Below are 13,734 nucleotides of genomic sequence, written 5' to 3' on the forward strand. Positions count from 1 at the left end.
TGATCTTCATCATCAACAACACACCAACCCAGATTTTTTTTCCTTTTCATCATCTTCAACAAATCTATAAACATAATCAATTTCATATCTTAATCAATAACCAATTTTTCCATTCATAAACATCTCTTTCAATCCAAACAACATAATTTCTCAATCTCCCTAAAGCAAATCATCCAAAATCTTCATATCTATTTCCTAATTTATTTTTTTCCAGATTCAATAACAATGGGAAAATCATCAAAACATCCAAAACAACTACAACTAGAAGTTGAAAAAATCCAGCAATAAAAACCAATTGAGACACACGTGAACACACCTGAAATTAATTATCAAGAAAGTGACTTTGGTGCTAAATCCGGGATAACTAGCACAACACCCAATTGAATCCAAGGTTGAAGAACGACACCGATTTCCAATTTTTTCTGAGGTAGATTGAGTGTTGTTGGTGTTTTTGAGATGATGAATTTGAGTTTTTAAATGTTTTATATTTTAGGTTTGAATATGAATGAAGGTGTTGAAGATGATTGATTTTTTTTGGAGATTTTTTTCTTCTTTGTTGTTGTTGCTGCTTATTGGGTTGTTGTTATTGTTTGTTCTTCTTGTTGGTGTTGTTCTTTTTTTCTTTTTCTTTTTCAGGAAAGTGTTGTTGGTGTTGTTCTTATTTTCCAGAAAATGGGGGAAGAAGATGAAGAATTTAAGTGAAGAAGATGAAGAAAATATATTAAGTTTTTCAGCCAATGCCAAAATGACACGTGGATAGCAGTTAACGTTTTTTGATTAAAACTAACGGAAGGGACCAAAACATGTAACGGAGGTAAAGATAAGGTACCAAAACAATCTTTTTTTTACTTAAGGTACCAAAGTGATACCAAATAATAACTTAAGGGACGAAAAGAGCAATTAACCCAAAAAAATAGGTCCCCGAACCCCATTAGTTAAGGAAAGCTTTACAGTATCATCCTAGCCCTAACAGAGTTCATGATACCATGTAGATAATAATAGAATCCTGTTCATTTGTGCGACCTTCCTTTGTGGTTATGGTTTTGTGTGGCTTTGTGAGAATTTTATGCCCTATTCATTGTAGTAATAATAGGGTCCAAGAAGAAAATATTAGTAATTTTACCCTCTAGAATTTGGGGAGTTACAATATTAATGTAGATCTATATTTATCATATGAAAATTTTATTATGATATAACTTATTGGTAGTTGTTATAGTCGGTATGACCAGTGCGATCACGGGTAGAATATCTAGTCGCTATAATAATTATCTTGTTTTTTTTTTGAGGGAATAATAATTATCTTGTTGTGAGTATGAATTTATTTATTTTTTTAAGAGGAAAAAAAACCTAGGGCTTATTTAAAAAAAAAAAAAACTAGGGCTTTTTAGTAATTCCGTGCATTAGAAATAGGATTTAGTGGTAGATTGACCTAATATGCTTTTCTATATAAGAGAGAAGAGAGAAGAGATAAGAGAATTGAAAACCCAAATTTAAGTTCTTAGACTAATCAAACTCTTCCGTCCCACACCTCTCACTCTGATCAGAACCTAATTTGATTGAAACAGTTGATTTGAGAAGCAAGTTATTTGATTTATCTAGTCGTAAATTTGGTTAATTTTAATTCTTTCTCACTCTTCTACAAAAAAAGATTCAATAGTATTATTCTTTATAACCTAAATCACGATTCTTTTGGGTAGGTATATTGTTTTTTCTTTGGAATTCAAATATTGGAATTCAAATCACGATTCTTTTGTTGTTTATACATTCGTAACATTTATTCCTTGAGTTATTTTTTTTTTTTGAGGGATTTATTTCTTGAGTTATTTGTTAGATTCCAATTGATGATTTTATTTATGGTTGCAGACGAACACACAATAGAGGAGAGGAGCCGGAAGAACACATGGCAGGTAGATTCAATTGAAAAAACATGATGAGTATCAGTGGACTTCGAGATCTGATCAGCGTTATTTTTATCTGCCAATGTGTATTGCTTATTTGTTTGTCTTAGTGCTGTTTTATAGTGCAAAGCTTGTTTGATCCTCAAAAAATTTCTTATTCACTGATTTTATTTTTATTTTTCTTTTAAAATGGCTAGACCTGGAAAATATCTTTGAACAATAGCCTAGGATCTAGATTACTTATCCCTTACTTTTCATATGTGGCGGTGGATCTGAAAATTTCCTCACCTCTTTGTACTAGTGACTGACTTTGATATTTATAACACTAGTACTTTCAAGATATCTGTTTTTGAAATTTAGTCATAATTAACTAAAATTTTGTTGTTTGGTTGATTAATGAGAACATTCATAAATTATTACAACCTCATGGATTTGATGCAGGCTAATCCGGGAGGGTAAATGTCCTAAAAGGTGTGGATTTAATTTATGAGTAAGAGACATGTGTGTTGGAGGCCAGGTGAAATGTGATTCTAGCAACAAGCATATCTCTGTGTTTTGTTACGAATTTTATCGAAATCACGACAATTAGTAAATTAAAGCTTCACATGCAATATTAGTGACCAACTGTTTGAATTGGAATTTATCTAACTCAATATTTTGTTTTACTTCACTTAGTCTAGTTCATTTCTGTATAATTTATTCAAATATTTTTACCTTTACCTCTTGACAAAAGTATTTTAGCACACTGTTGACATTTGATAAAATACTTAAAATGGATGAAAACTGTATAGATTTTGATTCCAGTTGGATCATATGCTCCTTAAACAGTTAATTTGATTAATTTTCTTCAACGACTGTTAATTATCCATTTCTAGCTGGTCTCTCGAATCAACGGAGCTGTTATCAAAGCTCTCATTGTTGAATATGTAATTCTGAAATTGAGAAAGAGTTTTGCTTAAGAAGTCAACATCGTGAGGTTTGTTGTATATAATTTTATCATTTTTTACCATCTGAAGTCAATCTACTTGTTTATTGAGATAGTGATTTTGCCTGTTAGGACTGTTAACCTCAAGGAATACTGAATTTCACGTCAAAATGGTCGATGCTGACAATAACTTTACTGCTACTTTCATCAAAGGGATAAGACATTCAGATACAAAGGTATATGGAAATTTCCTACTAGAGCTATTAATGATATTGTAAAAAATTATTCTCATATATTTAAATGTTGTTGCTTGATTTACTGCCTCAAAAGTTTATGGTCTTGAATTATAGAGACGATTCAAAAGAGACCATGTTCAAGAGCGATTCTTGGAAGATTCATTTAGAAGATTCCTTAGGCTTTGTTTGCGAGTTTGGAGGGGAAGGCTTGAGAAAAAAGGGAACGAGCAAGTGGAAAAAATAGAGGAAAATGGGAGGGGAGGGATTTGGGGGGTTAACTTTTCTTCGTAATACAGAACCCACCTCATTTGGAGGAACTAAAAAATTGTATTGGAAGAGGGTTTTGGGGGGTTTCGGAGGGTTAATATGAATTCTTCAAATTTAACCTATCTTGTTATAATATTTTTAAAATTAAAAATAGTAATTATATGCATTAATTTATCATTCTCAAAAAAACTACTCTTTTAATTTTTTTGAAAGATTTCTCCATATTTCCTCATCTTTTGCACTCCTCAAAGCCTTTCCTTTCCTTCCCCTCCAAACTCCCAAACAAAGCCTTAGCCTTTGCCTTTTAATGGAAGAGAGCTTCAATTTTCAATTTTCCATCTGACATAGGATGTTTCTTAATGACGTGATTTCATCCAACACTTTCTTGCAGAATTTGCATCTTCACATGTTGAATTGATTTATATTTCCTTATATTGCTAATATTAAAAGTTGCGGAATTTTTTTAAAAGTTATGCATTCCTTGAGCCCTATACTTTCAAATCCTTCATGAGGCTATCTAAAGCCTTGCTATTTGATGCTATCTAATGCTTCAAGGTATCTTTGTTTTCTTATTTCAAAGTATATTTTGAATGACTGATTAATGTCTTCAACATTAATGAATTCAAAGAGGCAATTTTCAAATACCTCATCCCACTTTGCTTTAAGTATCATGTCGTCAAAATGTTTGTAATTGAAACACTATCCACTTTCATACTCAATTGTGTGCTATATTTGCCTTAAACCTTCTTGATAAAAAACACTGTCAAACTTAGAATAAATGCTCTTTGTAGAAGTTAAACATCTTGATAACAATACTTTCTCTTTAAGTATTAAAGTATATGCCATAACCAATATCAAAAGTATACTTTTGAAACTCGCTACATTATCTAATAATACACTTTTGATAATTGTTAGTAAAATATACTTTAGTAGTAGGCAAGTAATTGTTATCAAGACTTCCAACCTCTCCAAAGAGCTTGCGTTCTCAATGTTATAGCTTTTTATTTACGCACGCTTGAGCGTGAAAGTATGTTGTACTTCAACTAAAAGGATTTTGACGACGTGATACTTAAAGACAAGTGGGATGAGGTTGAAAAATATCTTTCTGAATTTACAAAAGTTAAAGACAATGATATAATATGTATTTTGAAATATGAAAACCAAAATACCTTGAAGCATTAGACAAAACAATCATAGCAAAGCTTTATATATATATCCTCATCAATATCAAAATGTTTTGGTTTAAAGAAGTATGTAATTAATTTGCTAAATTTTTGGTAGATAGCAGTAACAAAACATGAATCACTTTCAACATATGAAGAGGCTGATAATTATTATTTGTATTGTTAACAATTAGGACAAAGACCGACAATTATAACACTGTATTACTTTCCATATATGTAATTTTCATAGTTAGTTATAATTAACAACAATTTGGTCGTTGATTGATTAATGAGCAGTGGCGTTGCCAGGACCCTGGGTTAGGGGGTCAACCTTTTGAACTTTAATCAATAACTATAATATATATAAAAATAAAGATTATGATAACAAGTTTTAAAAAATGTTAAGAAAATTAAAAGGAGCAGTTTTTCATTGGAAACAAGTTTTAAACATTTAAAAAGTGTTCTTAGAGCATTTTTCACCACATTCCAACATAATATTTCTTTTTTAGTTCTTTAATCAAAGCCCTAAGAGCCAATTTAGGTGGGCTAGTTTACCTTCTTCAAAAGGCACTCTTTATCACCCTAAAGATAATATATATTTAAAAAATTATGTACATACTCTACAATTGTCTTCTATGTGATTTCATGTTATGAAATTAAACATATACTTCTAATTTTATTAATAGATAAGTTATATTATATAATTTAAACATGCATGACAAATAAATTAAGGTAAACACCCCGACACCCCTAGAGTTTTGTTGGTTATGTACCCATCATCTAACCATTCAATGTTATATTATATTATATTTTATATTTATTTTATTATTAAAAATAAATTCAATGTTATATTATATTAAATTTTACGTACGGTCTACCGATACACAAAAAAATTTCAAGTTATTTAAAATTTTACCTTAAATTAATTACAAAAAAACTATTATATTCCCTCTAATCCCTGTTACAAGAAAAAACATCAATATCAATGAACCTATTAATTAATTCAAATACTAGCAAACACTACTCCACTTACGCTGGAATAATAATGGATGCATGGGGATTAAGCTAGCCATCAACTAATATGTTCTATTTCTCATACCTTTTAAATTCAAATACTAGCAAACACTACTCCACTTGGAAATATAGACACATGTACAACAGGTTAAAGAAGTAAAACAGTTGCGGTGCGGTAGGTTTTGTAACGCGAGTTTGACTAAATTTGTGTGCAAAGTGAAATAGTGAGAGGATTCAAAATGATAAAACTACATGCTTATTGGTTCAAATTTATAAAATCCAGGGGATGCAGTTGCAACCCCTCAAGTGTACATGGCTTCGCCACTAGATTGTGGAATCTAATTTGAGAAGAGGAATATTATACATATCATGGATCAACTAGATTGTGATCTTGGAAGAGTAAGTACTTTTTTGCATATATATTTGACCAGTGGCGGAGCCGTGTACACTTGAGGGGTTGCAACTGCATCCCCTAGATTTTATAAATTTGAGCCAATAAGCAAGTAGTTTTATCATTTTGAATCCTCTCACTATTACACTTTGCACCCAAATTTAGTCAAACTTGCGTTTCAAAACCTGCCGCATCGCGACTGTTTGACTTCTTTAACCTGCTGTACATGTGTCTATATTTCCAAATGGAGTATTGTTTGCTTGTATTTGAAATTGAAATGTATTACAAATAGAACATATGAGTTGCTGGCTAGCTTAATCCCCATGCATCCATTATTATTCCAGCGTAAGTGAAGTAGTGTTTGCTAGTATTTGAATTTATAGGTTCATTGATATTGATGTTTTTTCTTGTAACAATGATTAGAGGGAATATAATAGTTTTTTAAAATTAATTTAAGATAGATTTTTAAATAACTTGAAATTTCTTTGCGTATCGGTAGACCGTCGGTAAAATTTACTAAAAATTTAAATTTATTTTTAAATAACAAATTAAATATAAAATATAATATAACATTGAATGATTAGATGATGGGTACATAACCAACAAAACTCTAGGGGTGTCAGAGTGTTTACCTTAATTTATTTGTCATGCATGTTTAAATTATATAATATAACTTATCCATTAATAAAATTAGAAGTATATGTTTCAAAATGATGAAGTAACAATCTCATAACATGAAATAACATAGAAGATAATTGTAGAGTATGTACATAACTTTTTAAATATATATTATCTTTAGGATGATAAAGAGTGCTCTTTGAAGAAGGTAAACTAGCCCACCTAAATTGGCTCTTAGGGCTTTGATTAAAGAACTAAAATAGAAATATTATGTTGGAATGTGGTGAAAGGTGTTCTAAGGACACTTTTTAAATGTTTAAAACTTGGTGTTTCCAATGAAAAACCGCTACTTCCAATTTTTTAACAATTTTTTAAACTTGTTAGCATAATCTTTATTATATATATATATATATATATATATATATATATATATATGTATATATATTATAATTATTGATTAAAGTTCAAAAGGTTGAACACCCTAACCTAGGGTCCTACTGTATGTGACCGGAGGGAGTATGTACTTGTAACCTTGAATGCAAAAATGTCCATAGGAAAATCTCCCTTGCAACAATCCAGATGATTTAGGTGAACTTGATAATGTGTTTTTCTGGGTGAACTGCTTGGATTGCCCATTGTTTGTTTATTGTCTATTTTCCTTCCAGTTATATACTTATTTCCAATCTTTTCTTTTTTTTTTGTCAGGTAGCTTAGTGGCTAGAATTCACCTTATAAGGTGAATAAGTGGGGTGTCCGGGGTTCGGACCCCTGCCCCTGCATATAATAATGCATTGTCCTACCAACTGAGCTATGGTCACGGGACATTACCAATCTTTTCTTTCTTACTATGGTTATGGGAATTGGATTACTTTGTCTGTGTTCGAACATATGATTTGTACATTTTGAAACATGACTTTTAAAACTAATTCGGGATCCTAGCCAAATATAAATAGTTGTGCTTCAGGATATTTTGATTTCTTAAATATGGGATTGGCATTGGTCTATAATGGTAAGGTTGCTATTGATTTCAGTATTATCCTCCTTGAACGTGCCAAACTATGGAGCATAAGTGCATATGAAGACATACTTTTTGTTGTACTTTTTGTCTATTCCTATGTGCAACCGTGAAAACTAATATATCCATTTAAGAGGTTGGCAATTTCCCAACGAATATTTTTTTTTCATATGCACCAGTTAGATATCAAACCACATCTTTCATTGTAGAACCTTACAATGTGACACATCAAATGAATAGAAAATCTTATTTCTACAAAAACCAAAGGAACATCATCACAAATCTGATACTGTCAATTAATTGATGTTAGTACCTGATTGGTCTTTCATTATGTGCTTTTCAAATGAAATATCATTTTGCTTCCACAAAGCGTCTTAATTATTTTATATATTTTATTTGGTATTTACCAGGTGCCTCGATTTGATTATGGGCCTTGCATAGTAAGCATTGATTGAGTTTGTATGGAATGGTCAGACCTCTGAGATTAATAAGTTGAGGTAGGCTTAGAAGACGAGGTACAAACATTTTAGTTTTTCATTTTGATAGTTTCAAGAGTTTGGATGGGATTTTTGAATGGGAGTATCTATGTATTTTTAACTAAAAAGTCCCACAAAATTCACTCCACCAAATAATCCATCAAAGTTTTATAAGAAAATCTCGTACATTTTTTCATACAAAAAGACATTTTATAAGTTGTAAGACATTTTACACGCCGAAAGCTTCAAGAAAAAAGGTGTCGTGTTCAAGAAACTGCGTCTTTTGTTTGAATCAAGAAGAGGATAACTGGTATATTTTTTATTTTTGACGTACTATGAGAAGAGTTTGTTGGAATGCTGAAATTCTGATGTTGTTAATACAACACTGGCTGCATCGGTTTCAGACAGTGGAGCATGTGATTTTTTATGTGTGCTCGACAGAGGATGCAGCTACAGTAGTCAAACCATGATGTTGATTTCGAAGCATTTGGCAGAGCCAAAACACATGATCTGGAATGAAAAACACTCGTTTGTTCATGAGATTTGAATCTTGGTGCAAAGGTGTTGGCAAGAGTGGAAAGTGGCGCATGCTCAGAGGTAAGTAGAGAAATCGTACAAAACACTATAGCATAGTGGACGACAAAACACCTATTGAGTATGTGTGCAACTTTGATGCGAGTTTTGATAAGCAGATGGGAATTACAAACTTTGGTGGCAGTAACAATTAATGATAGTGTTTAAAGTAACAATACTTCGACATGTACTATTATGATTAATGACCTTTGTTTATAGGGCTTGTTTGATGTAGTTAGTCCTTGGTGTCAAAAATGGAAGAGAATGTTTGCATTGCTATTGCTGAAACTTATGAAACAGTTGTCCATGTTCTCTTTGAAAATGATGAGAACTATTGGGCAAAAATACTTCTACATGAAATGCTTGCTAGAATGCACGATGCATTCTATTGTATTCTATTGTATTGACTTCTACATGTCAAACAAAATACGAAAAACATACTAAATAAATGAACTTCTAACAATAGTTAATGATTCTAGTAGTTTTTACAATTCCATAGATTATTTCTCCAGTAATTAATTGTTTGTCTGTTAGTTTAATGATGTAATAACAGTACACTAGTTCGATGTTTCAATATACTATCTCTTAATTTTTTTTATACTGATTTTTAAGCACTTTATTTTTAATGTTGATTTATAAGTACTTAAGTGTCATGTTATTCATATGTCTCATTATAAAAAATTAAAAAATATTCATATGTCTTACGATATTTCTTTGATCACATAAAATAAAAGGACTAACAAAACTAAAGACATTGTCTTCTAAAAGAAAAAATTGAAGACATAATAAACAAATAAATTCAAGCCAACACCCATTCTCGTTTGCAAAATGAAACAGCAGATTAGATCAAATTAGTAGGAAAAATGTTTGGTACAATAATAATTCACACGACTTGACTCTTCTACGATCACTTCATTCAATGGCATGTTCAGCGTTAATACCACAACCCACGAATAATCATACACACAAACTGACAACTTACCGCTCACCGAAGTTCCTCCCCATCTTTCAGATGTCGTAGTTTTCATTGTTAAGGTTTTGTTTCTCTTCTTCTATTCCCTCTTTCCTTTTCCCTTCTCAAGTAGACTTTACTCTAAATCTCGGTTTGTTCCCAGCAATTTTGATATGCTCCGTAAGAATCCCACCCCATCCATTATTGTCGAATTCGATTTTTTTTAACTTCCTTGTTAAGTTCAAGCATTACTGTAACATCCCGCTTGTCAGTATCGGTATAATACCCGTTGATCGTGTTAGAGGAATTAAATTCATGGAAGATAAGGGTGATGTAAATATTTTATGACATGTCAGCATATTACGGATAAAGTATCAGTGTCAGATTAAACACGTTTGAGGCAAGGGTAAAAGGGTAATTGCACGCCAGAAGATATTTATTTGATTTTGGGCAAGAATTATCTCATAATTCTTATTCTTTTCTCTCTCTTAGCTTGAGAAATATCTTCTCCTCCTCCTCTCTTCCCTTCTCTCACACCATTCCTCTCTTTCTCCCACTCCATCACTACTTCTCAAACTTCTCCCATGAATGAATAATCAAAGGTTATGGATCCCACAAGATATTGGGAGCTTAAAATGACTTGGATTAAGCTTGCTTTCCACTTTGATTCTTAAGGTATGTGCTCTACAAGTTAGGGTTTGGGTTGGAATGGAGGTTGAGCTATGTTGAGCCATGATTCTTCATGATCAAGAAACAAAGAGAAAGATGATTTGAAGATGGGATGATGAGTTAAGGCTTGGATGTTGGTTGAATCAAAGCTAGGGTTTTGTTTGCTTTGGCTTGGAGGCTTTGGGAATCAAGTGCAAACATTAGAGGTGAGTTCCATAGATAGATTACCCACCTTTGGGGTTGTTTAATCTTGTGAAGGATAATGATTTATGTTAAGTTTAGTTTTTATGAAACTTTAGTACCCCAAGCCAATTCTAGTTGATTATATGTTAAAAATTGCCATGAGTTATGTTTAAATGATGCTATACATGTTGTTGTATGAGTTTGATGCATTATAGGGTCGAATTGGACGAGTTTTGGGTCGAAAATGGCGAAAACCCGTAGCCGAAAACACCGAAAACGCAACAATCGCAGCGCTGCGCCTGTACAAGGGCGCTAGGCGCCCACACACAGGGAGCCAGCGCTAGGCGCCCCACTCCTGGCGCCAGGCGCCCCAGACAGGACAACCTCCACGTTGTTCTGCGTTCGGGTGCTTGGGGGCAGTCGTGTGGGGGTCCGTAGCGATCGTTTCGAAGTGTTCTTTCACTGTTTTCACTTATTTTTCTACTGGAACAAGTTTGGCTTTATCAAATCATAGAATTTATAAACGGCTTGAAACTTGGGTTTATGGCATTTTCGGTCTCTAGTAATTAATGAAACTTTGCACGTATCGTCAATTGATCCTTGCATCATTAATCGTGGCAATCTTAGCATGTACAACAATAATGGCACAAGAGAGTTTACGTATGATGGGGTAGTAATGAACTAAGGAAAGGCATGAATGTAGAGCCTCGGCTTAGCTAGTCGAGAACTAGAAAGATAGCAAGAATTTCTAGAATAATAAGACGCAAAGTATATTCTCTTCGCATATGAACAAGTATAAGTCGTGGATTGATAAGTTATTTCTCTCCACCATGATTAAGTTTGTGCAAGCATGACCTAGAATGATAAGTTACCGTTAATCGGATCGATTAAGGTTCCGAGGTAATAAGCAAGTATGTATATGTTTAACTTATATGCACGACAAGACTATGACTAATAAGTGTAGGTGACATGTCTCTTGATATCCACATCAGGGGGATACAAGGGGTTCTCATAATGAGAACGATTCAAGCCGTAAGGGACCCGCATGTCACTGAGTAACAAGACGTAGGTGCTCGTGTCTCTCGTTATCCACACCAGGGGGATACGGGAGGTTCTCGACCTAAGGGGAACGGTTTAAGCCGCAAGGGACCCGCACGACACCGAGGGAGTCCGATGTACGTACATCGGTCATGTATGGGATTGATCTCGGGGTTACTCCACCCGGGACTATCCGTAAAATGAATCAAGATAATAACTGTTTGTTCAGCGCTAACCTAATGAATCAACTTAGATACGATTATGTTTATTATGATTATGTTATGTTTATGCTCATGATCGAGCCCATGTATGATTATGTTTAAGAACAAGAACAAGAGCATGAAATGCTATTAGACGAGAGTAAGTTATGTATAGAGCAAGTGAAGAAAACTATGTCCGTGACGACCTTAGCTTTCCCTAATCGTCCGGTTTAGAATCATGTCATGAGTATGTTATGTTATTTATGTTTAGGCCTTGTTACGTAAAACGTATGCTTGGCAATGCGGTTTAGGTTCCCTCAACCGCCATGACATGTATAGATGAGAAGCCTATAACAAGTTAAGATAAGACTATGACGGCTCTAGTATGCACTACCGTCTAAGTATGCAATTCCCCACACACGTATAATCAACCGTCAGGTTGTAATGTAGACATGTGGTGACCGTAGGTTTCCCCTTGAGGTTGCCTATAGTCTAGGATTTAGGGGAACTCACTGAGACATTATGTCTCATCCCAATCCTTATTTGTTTCAGATAAGCAGGACGTTTATGCATGTTCGGAGCCGAATGGATATTACTTCAAGGGTTCGTTCGTAAAGCTGCAGGACGTTAGATATCAAGGATGTATTTTTATGTATGGATGAGTTGTGTTGTATTATTATTTATACGAACGTAACTTGATGTAAATATTATTCATTCGAAGTTTTTAATTGTTGTATATTTTAATGTATCCAGTACTAATATTAACGCACGTGCCAGACTTTCTAGATACGTCTGGTATGGGTGTTACAATTACGCTACTGCTGTTTCCCTTTCACACTAATTGGAATTCAATAGAGTTACTCCATATATTTTTACTTCGAATATTTTGATCATGTTACTGTCATATTGGTCAAAGGACTTTTGCCTTTTCTATATTGGAAAAGATTCTCAAGATGGGTTATCACCTGGATACCATTAACCTTCACTACTATTATCAAAGGTTTGTGTTTAAACGGTAAGATCAAGGAAGCTTTGCACTTTCACGACCATGTGGTTGCACATGGATTTCACTTGAACCAAGTTAGCTATGCAACCTTGATCAATGGGTTGTGTAAAATGGGGGAAACAAGAGAAGCCTTTCTCTTGGTGGTTGCATGTGGCTTATTGCTGTCATTAGGACAGTAGCAGATATCGGCCTACATATGAGCAATTTCTTTTGCATTAATTGTAGATTACCTGCGTTTCGTTTATGTTTTAATTTGGCGCTCTGTTGTAAGGTTGTCGGTGAGTATTGCTCTTGCTTTTTCCTTGCTAGTCCCCATATCATTTAATTACCAAGTACAGGTTTATGTTGCTAACATAATTTAGCTAAATAACTTCATACGACATAAGAAATATGTCTGAGCATATTAGAACTCAGAATCGTAACATATTCATTTTTTTCCCAATAATGCCAGTTTTTTTTACTTTTATGATGCACAAGCTGCTCTAAAGAATTACAATGTTATTCCCTTCAACTCTTTCAAACATTTCCTTTCTTTTGTTTATCTACAGGCTGGTGTGGACTTCACTTGAGTTTAAACCAAACTGAAATTTTGAAAATGTAGATGGAAGAGGTAGACTATTCTCTTCAAGGATGATAGATAAAGTAGAATGATATACATAAACTTATAGCTTAGAATTTGAGCTATGTTTTTTGTATTTGAAAAGAAATTTATGAGCTATGTAGCATTGACACTTCATATTAAAGATGTATACGCTGTCCGACAAAGTTAAGTATCTGACTTGTGTCAGTGTCCGACACCGACACATGTAGTTATATTTGATTATTTAATTTTTTCAAATCATCACCCGTGTCGACGTGTTAGTGTCGTGGACATAATTTATGAGGTCAGCTACATTGATTGAGTGGTTCAAGTGCAAGAGTTTTTTGATGTCTATAATATGTAAGTGTGATATCATATGGTTCGTTGCGTGTGAAGTAAATAAAATAGTCACAAGGAAGGGGGGGTTTGAATTGTGACCCTTTAAAATTATCCTGAAACTTTAAAAATGATTCTCAAGTAGTTTACTTGGAATAGTTAAGTTAACTTTCTGACTTCAGAACGTTCTGAAG

At 33.3% G+C, this 13,734-nt stretch overlaps 2 long non-coding RNA genes across 3 annotated transcripts; both read left to right on the top strand.

Moving 5' to 3' along the window:
* The first annotated feature begins 1,477 nt into the window (after window positions 1-1,477).
* On the top strand, window positions 1,478-9,047 carry LOC146915397 (uncharacterized). Of its 2 annotated transcripts, XR_015014581.1 has the most exons (6): window positions 1,478-1,601; window positions 1,864-1,907; window positions 2,340-2,874; window positions 2,956-3,059; window positions 7,938-8,024; window positions 8,408-9,047. It is a non-coding gene; the product is annotated as an uncharacterized LOC146915397 (long non-coding RNA). The 2 variants fall into 2 exon arrangements; XR_015014580.1 differs by having other exon boundaries at window positions 7,938-9,047.
* Window positions 9,048-10,071: 1,024 nt separating this feature from the next.
* On the top strand, window positions 10,072-12,366 carry LOC146915398 (uncharacterized). Its single transcript, XR_015014583.1, has 2 exons — window positions 10,072-10,403; window positions 12,171-12,366. It is a non-coding gene; the product is annotated as an uncharacterized LOC146915398 (long non-coding RNA).
* Window positions 12,367-13,734: the final 1,368 nt, after the last annotated feature.

This window comes from Medicago sativa, chromosome 6 (genome assembly GCF_051527215.1).
Source record: "Medicago sativa cultivar Bolivia chromosome 6, Bolivia_mono, whole genome shotgun sequence".
NCBI classification, from domain to species: domain Eukaryota; kingdom Viridiplantae; phylum Streptophyta; class Magnoliopsida; order Fabales; family Fabaceae; genus Medicago; species Medicago sativa.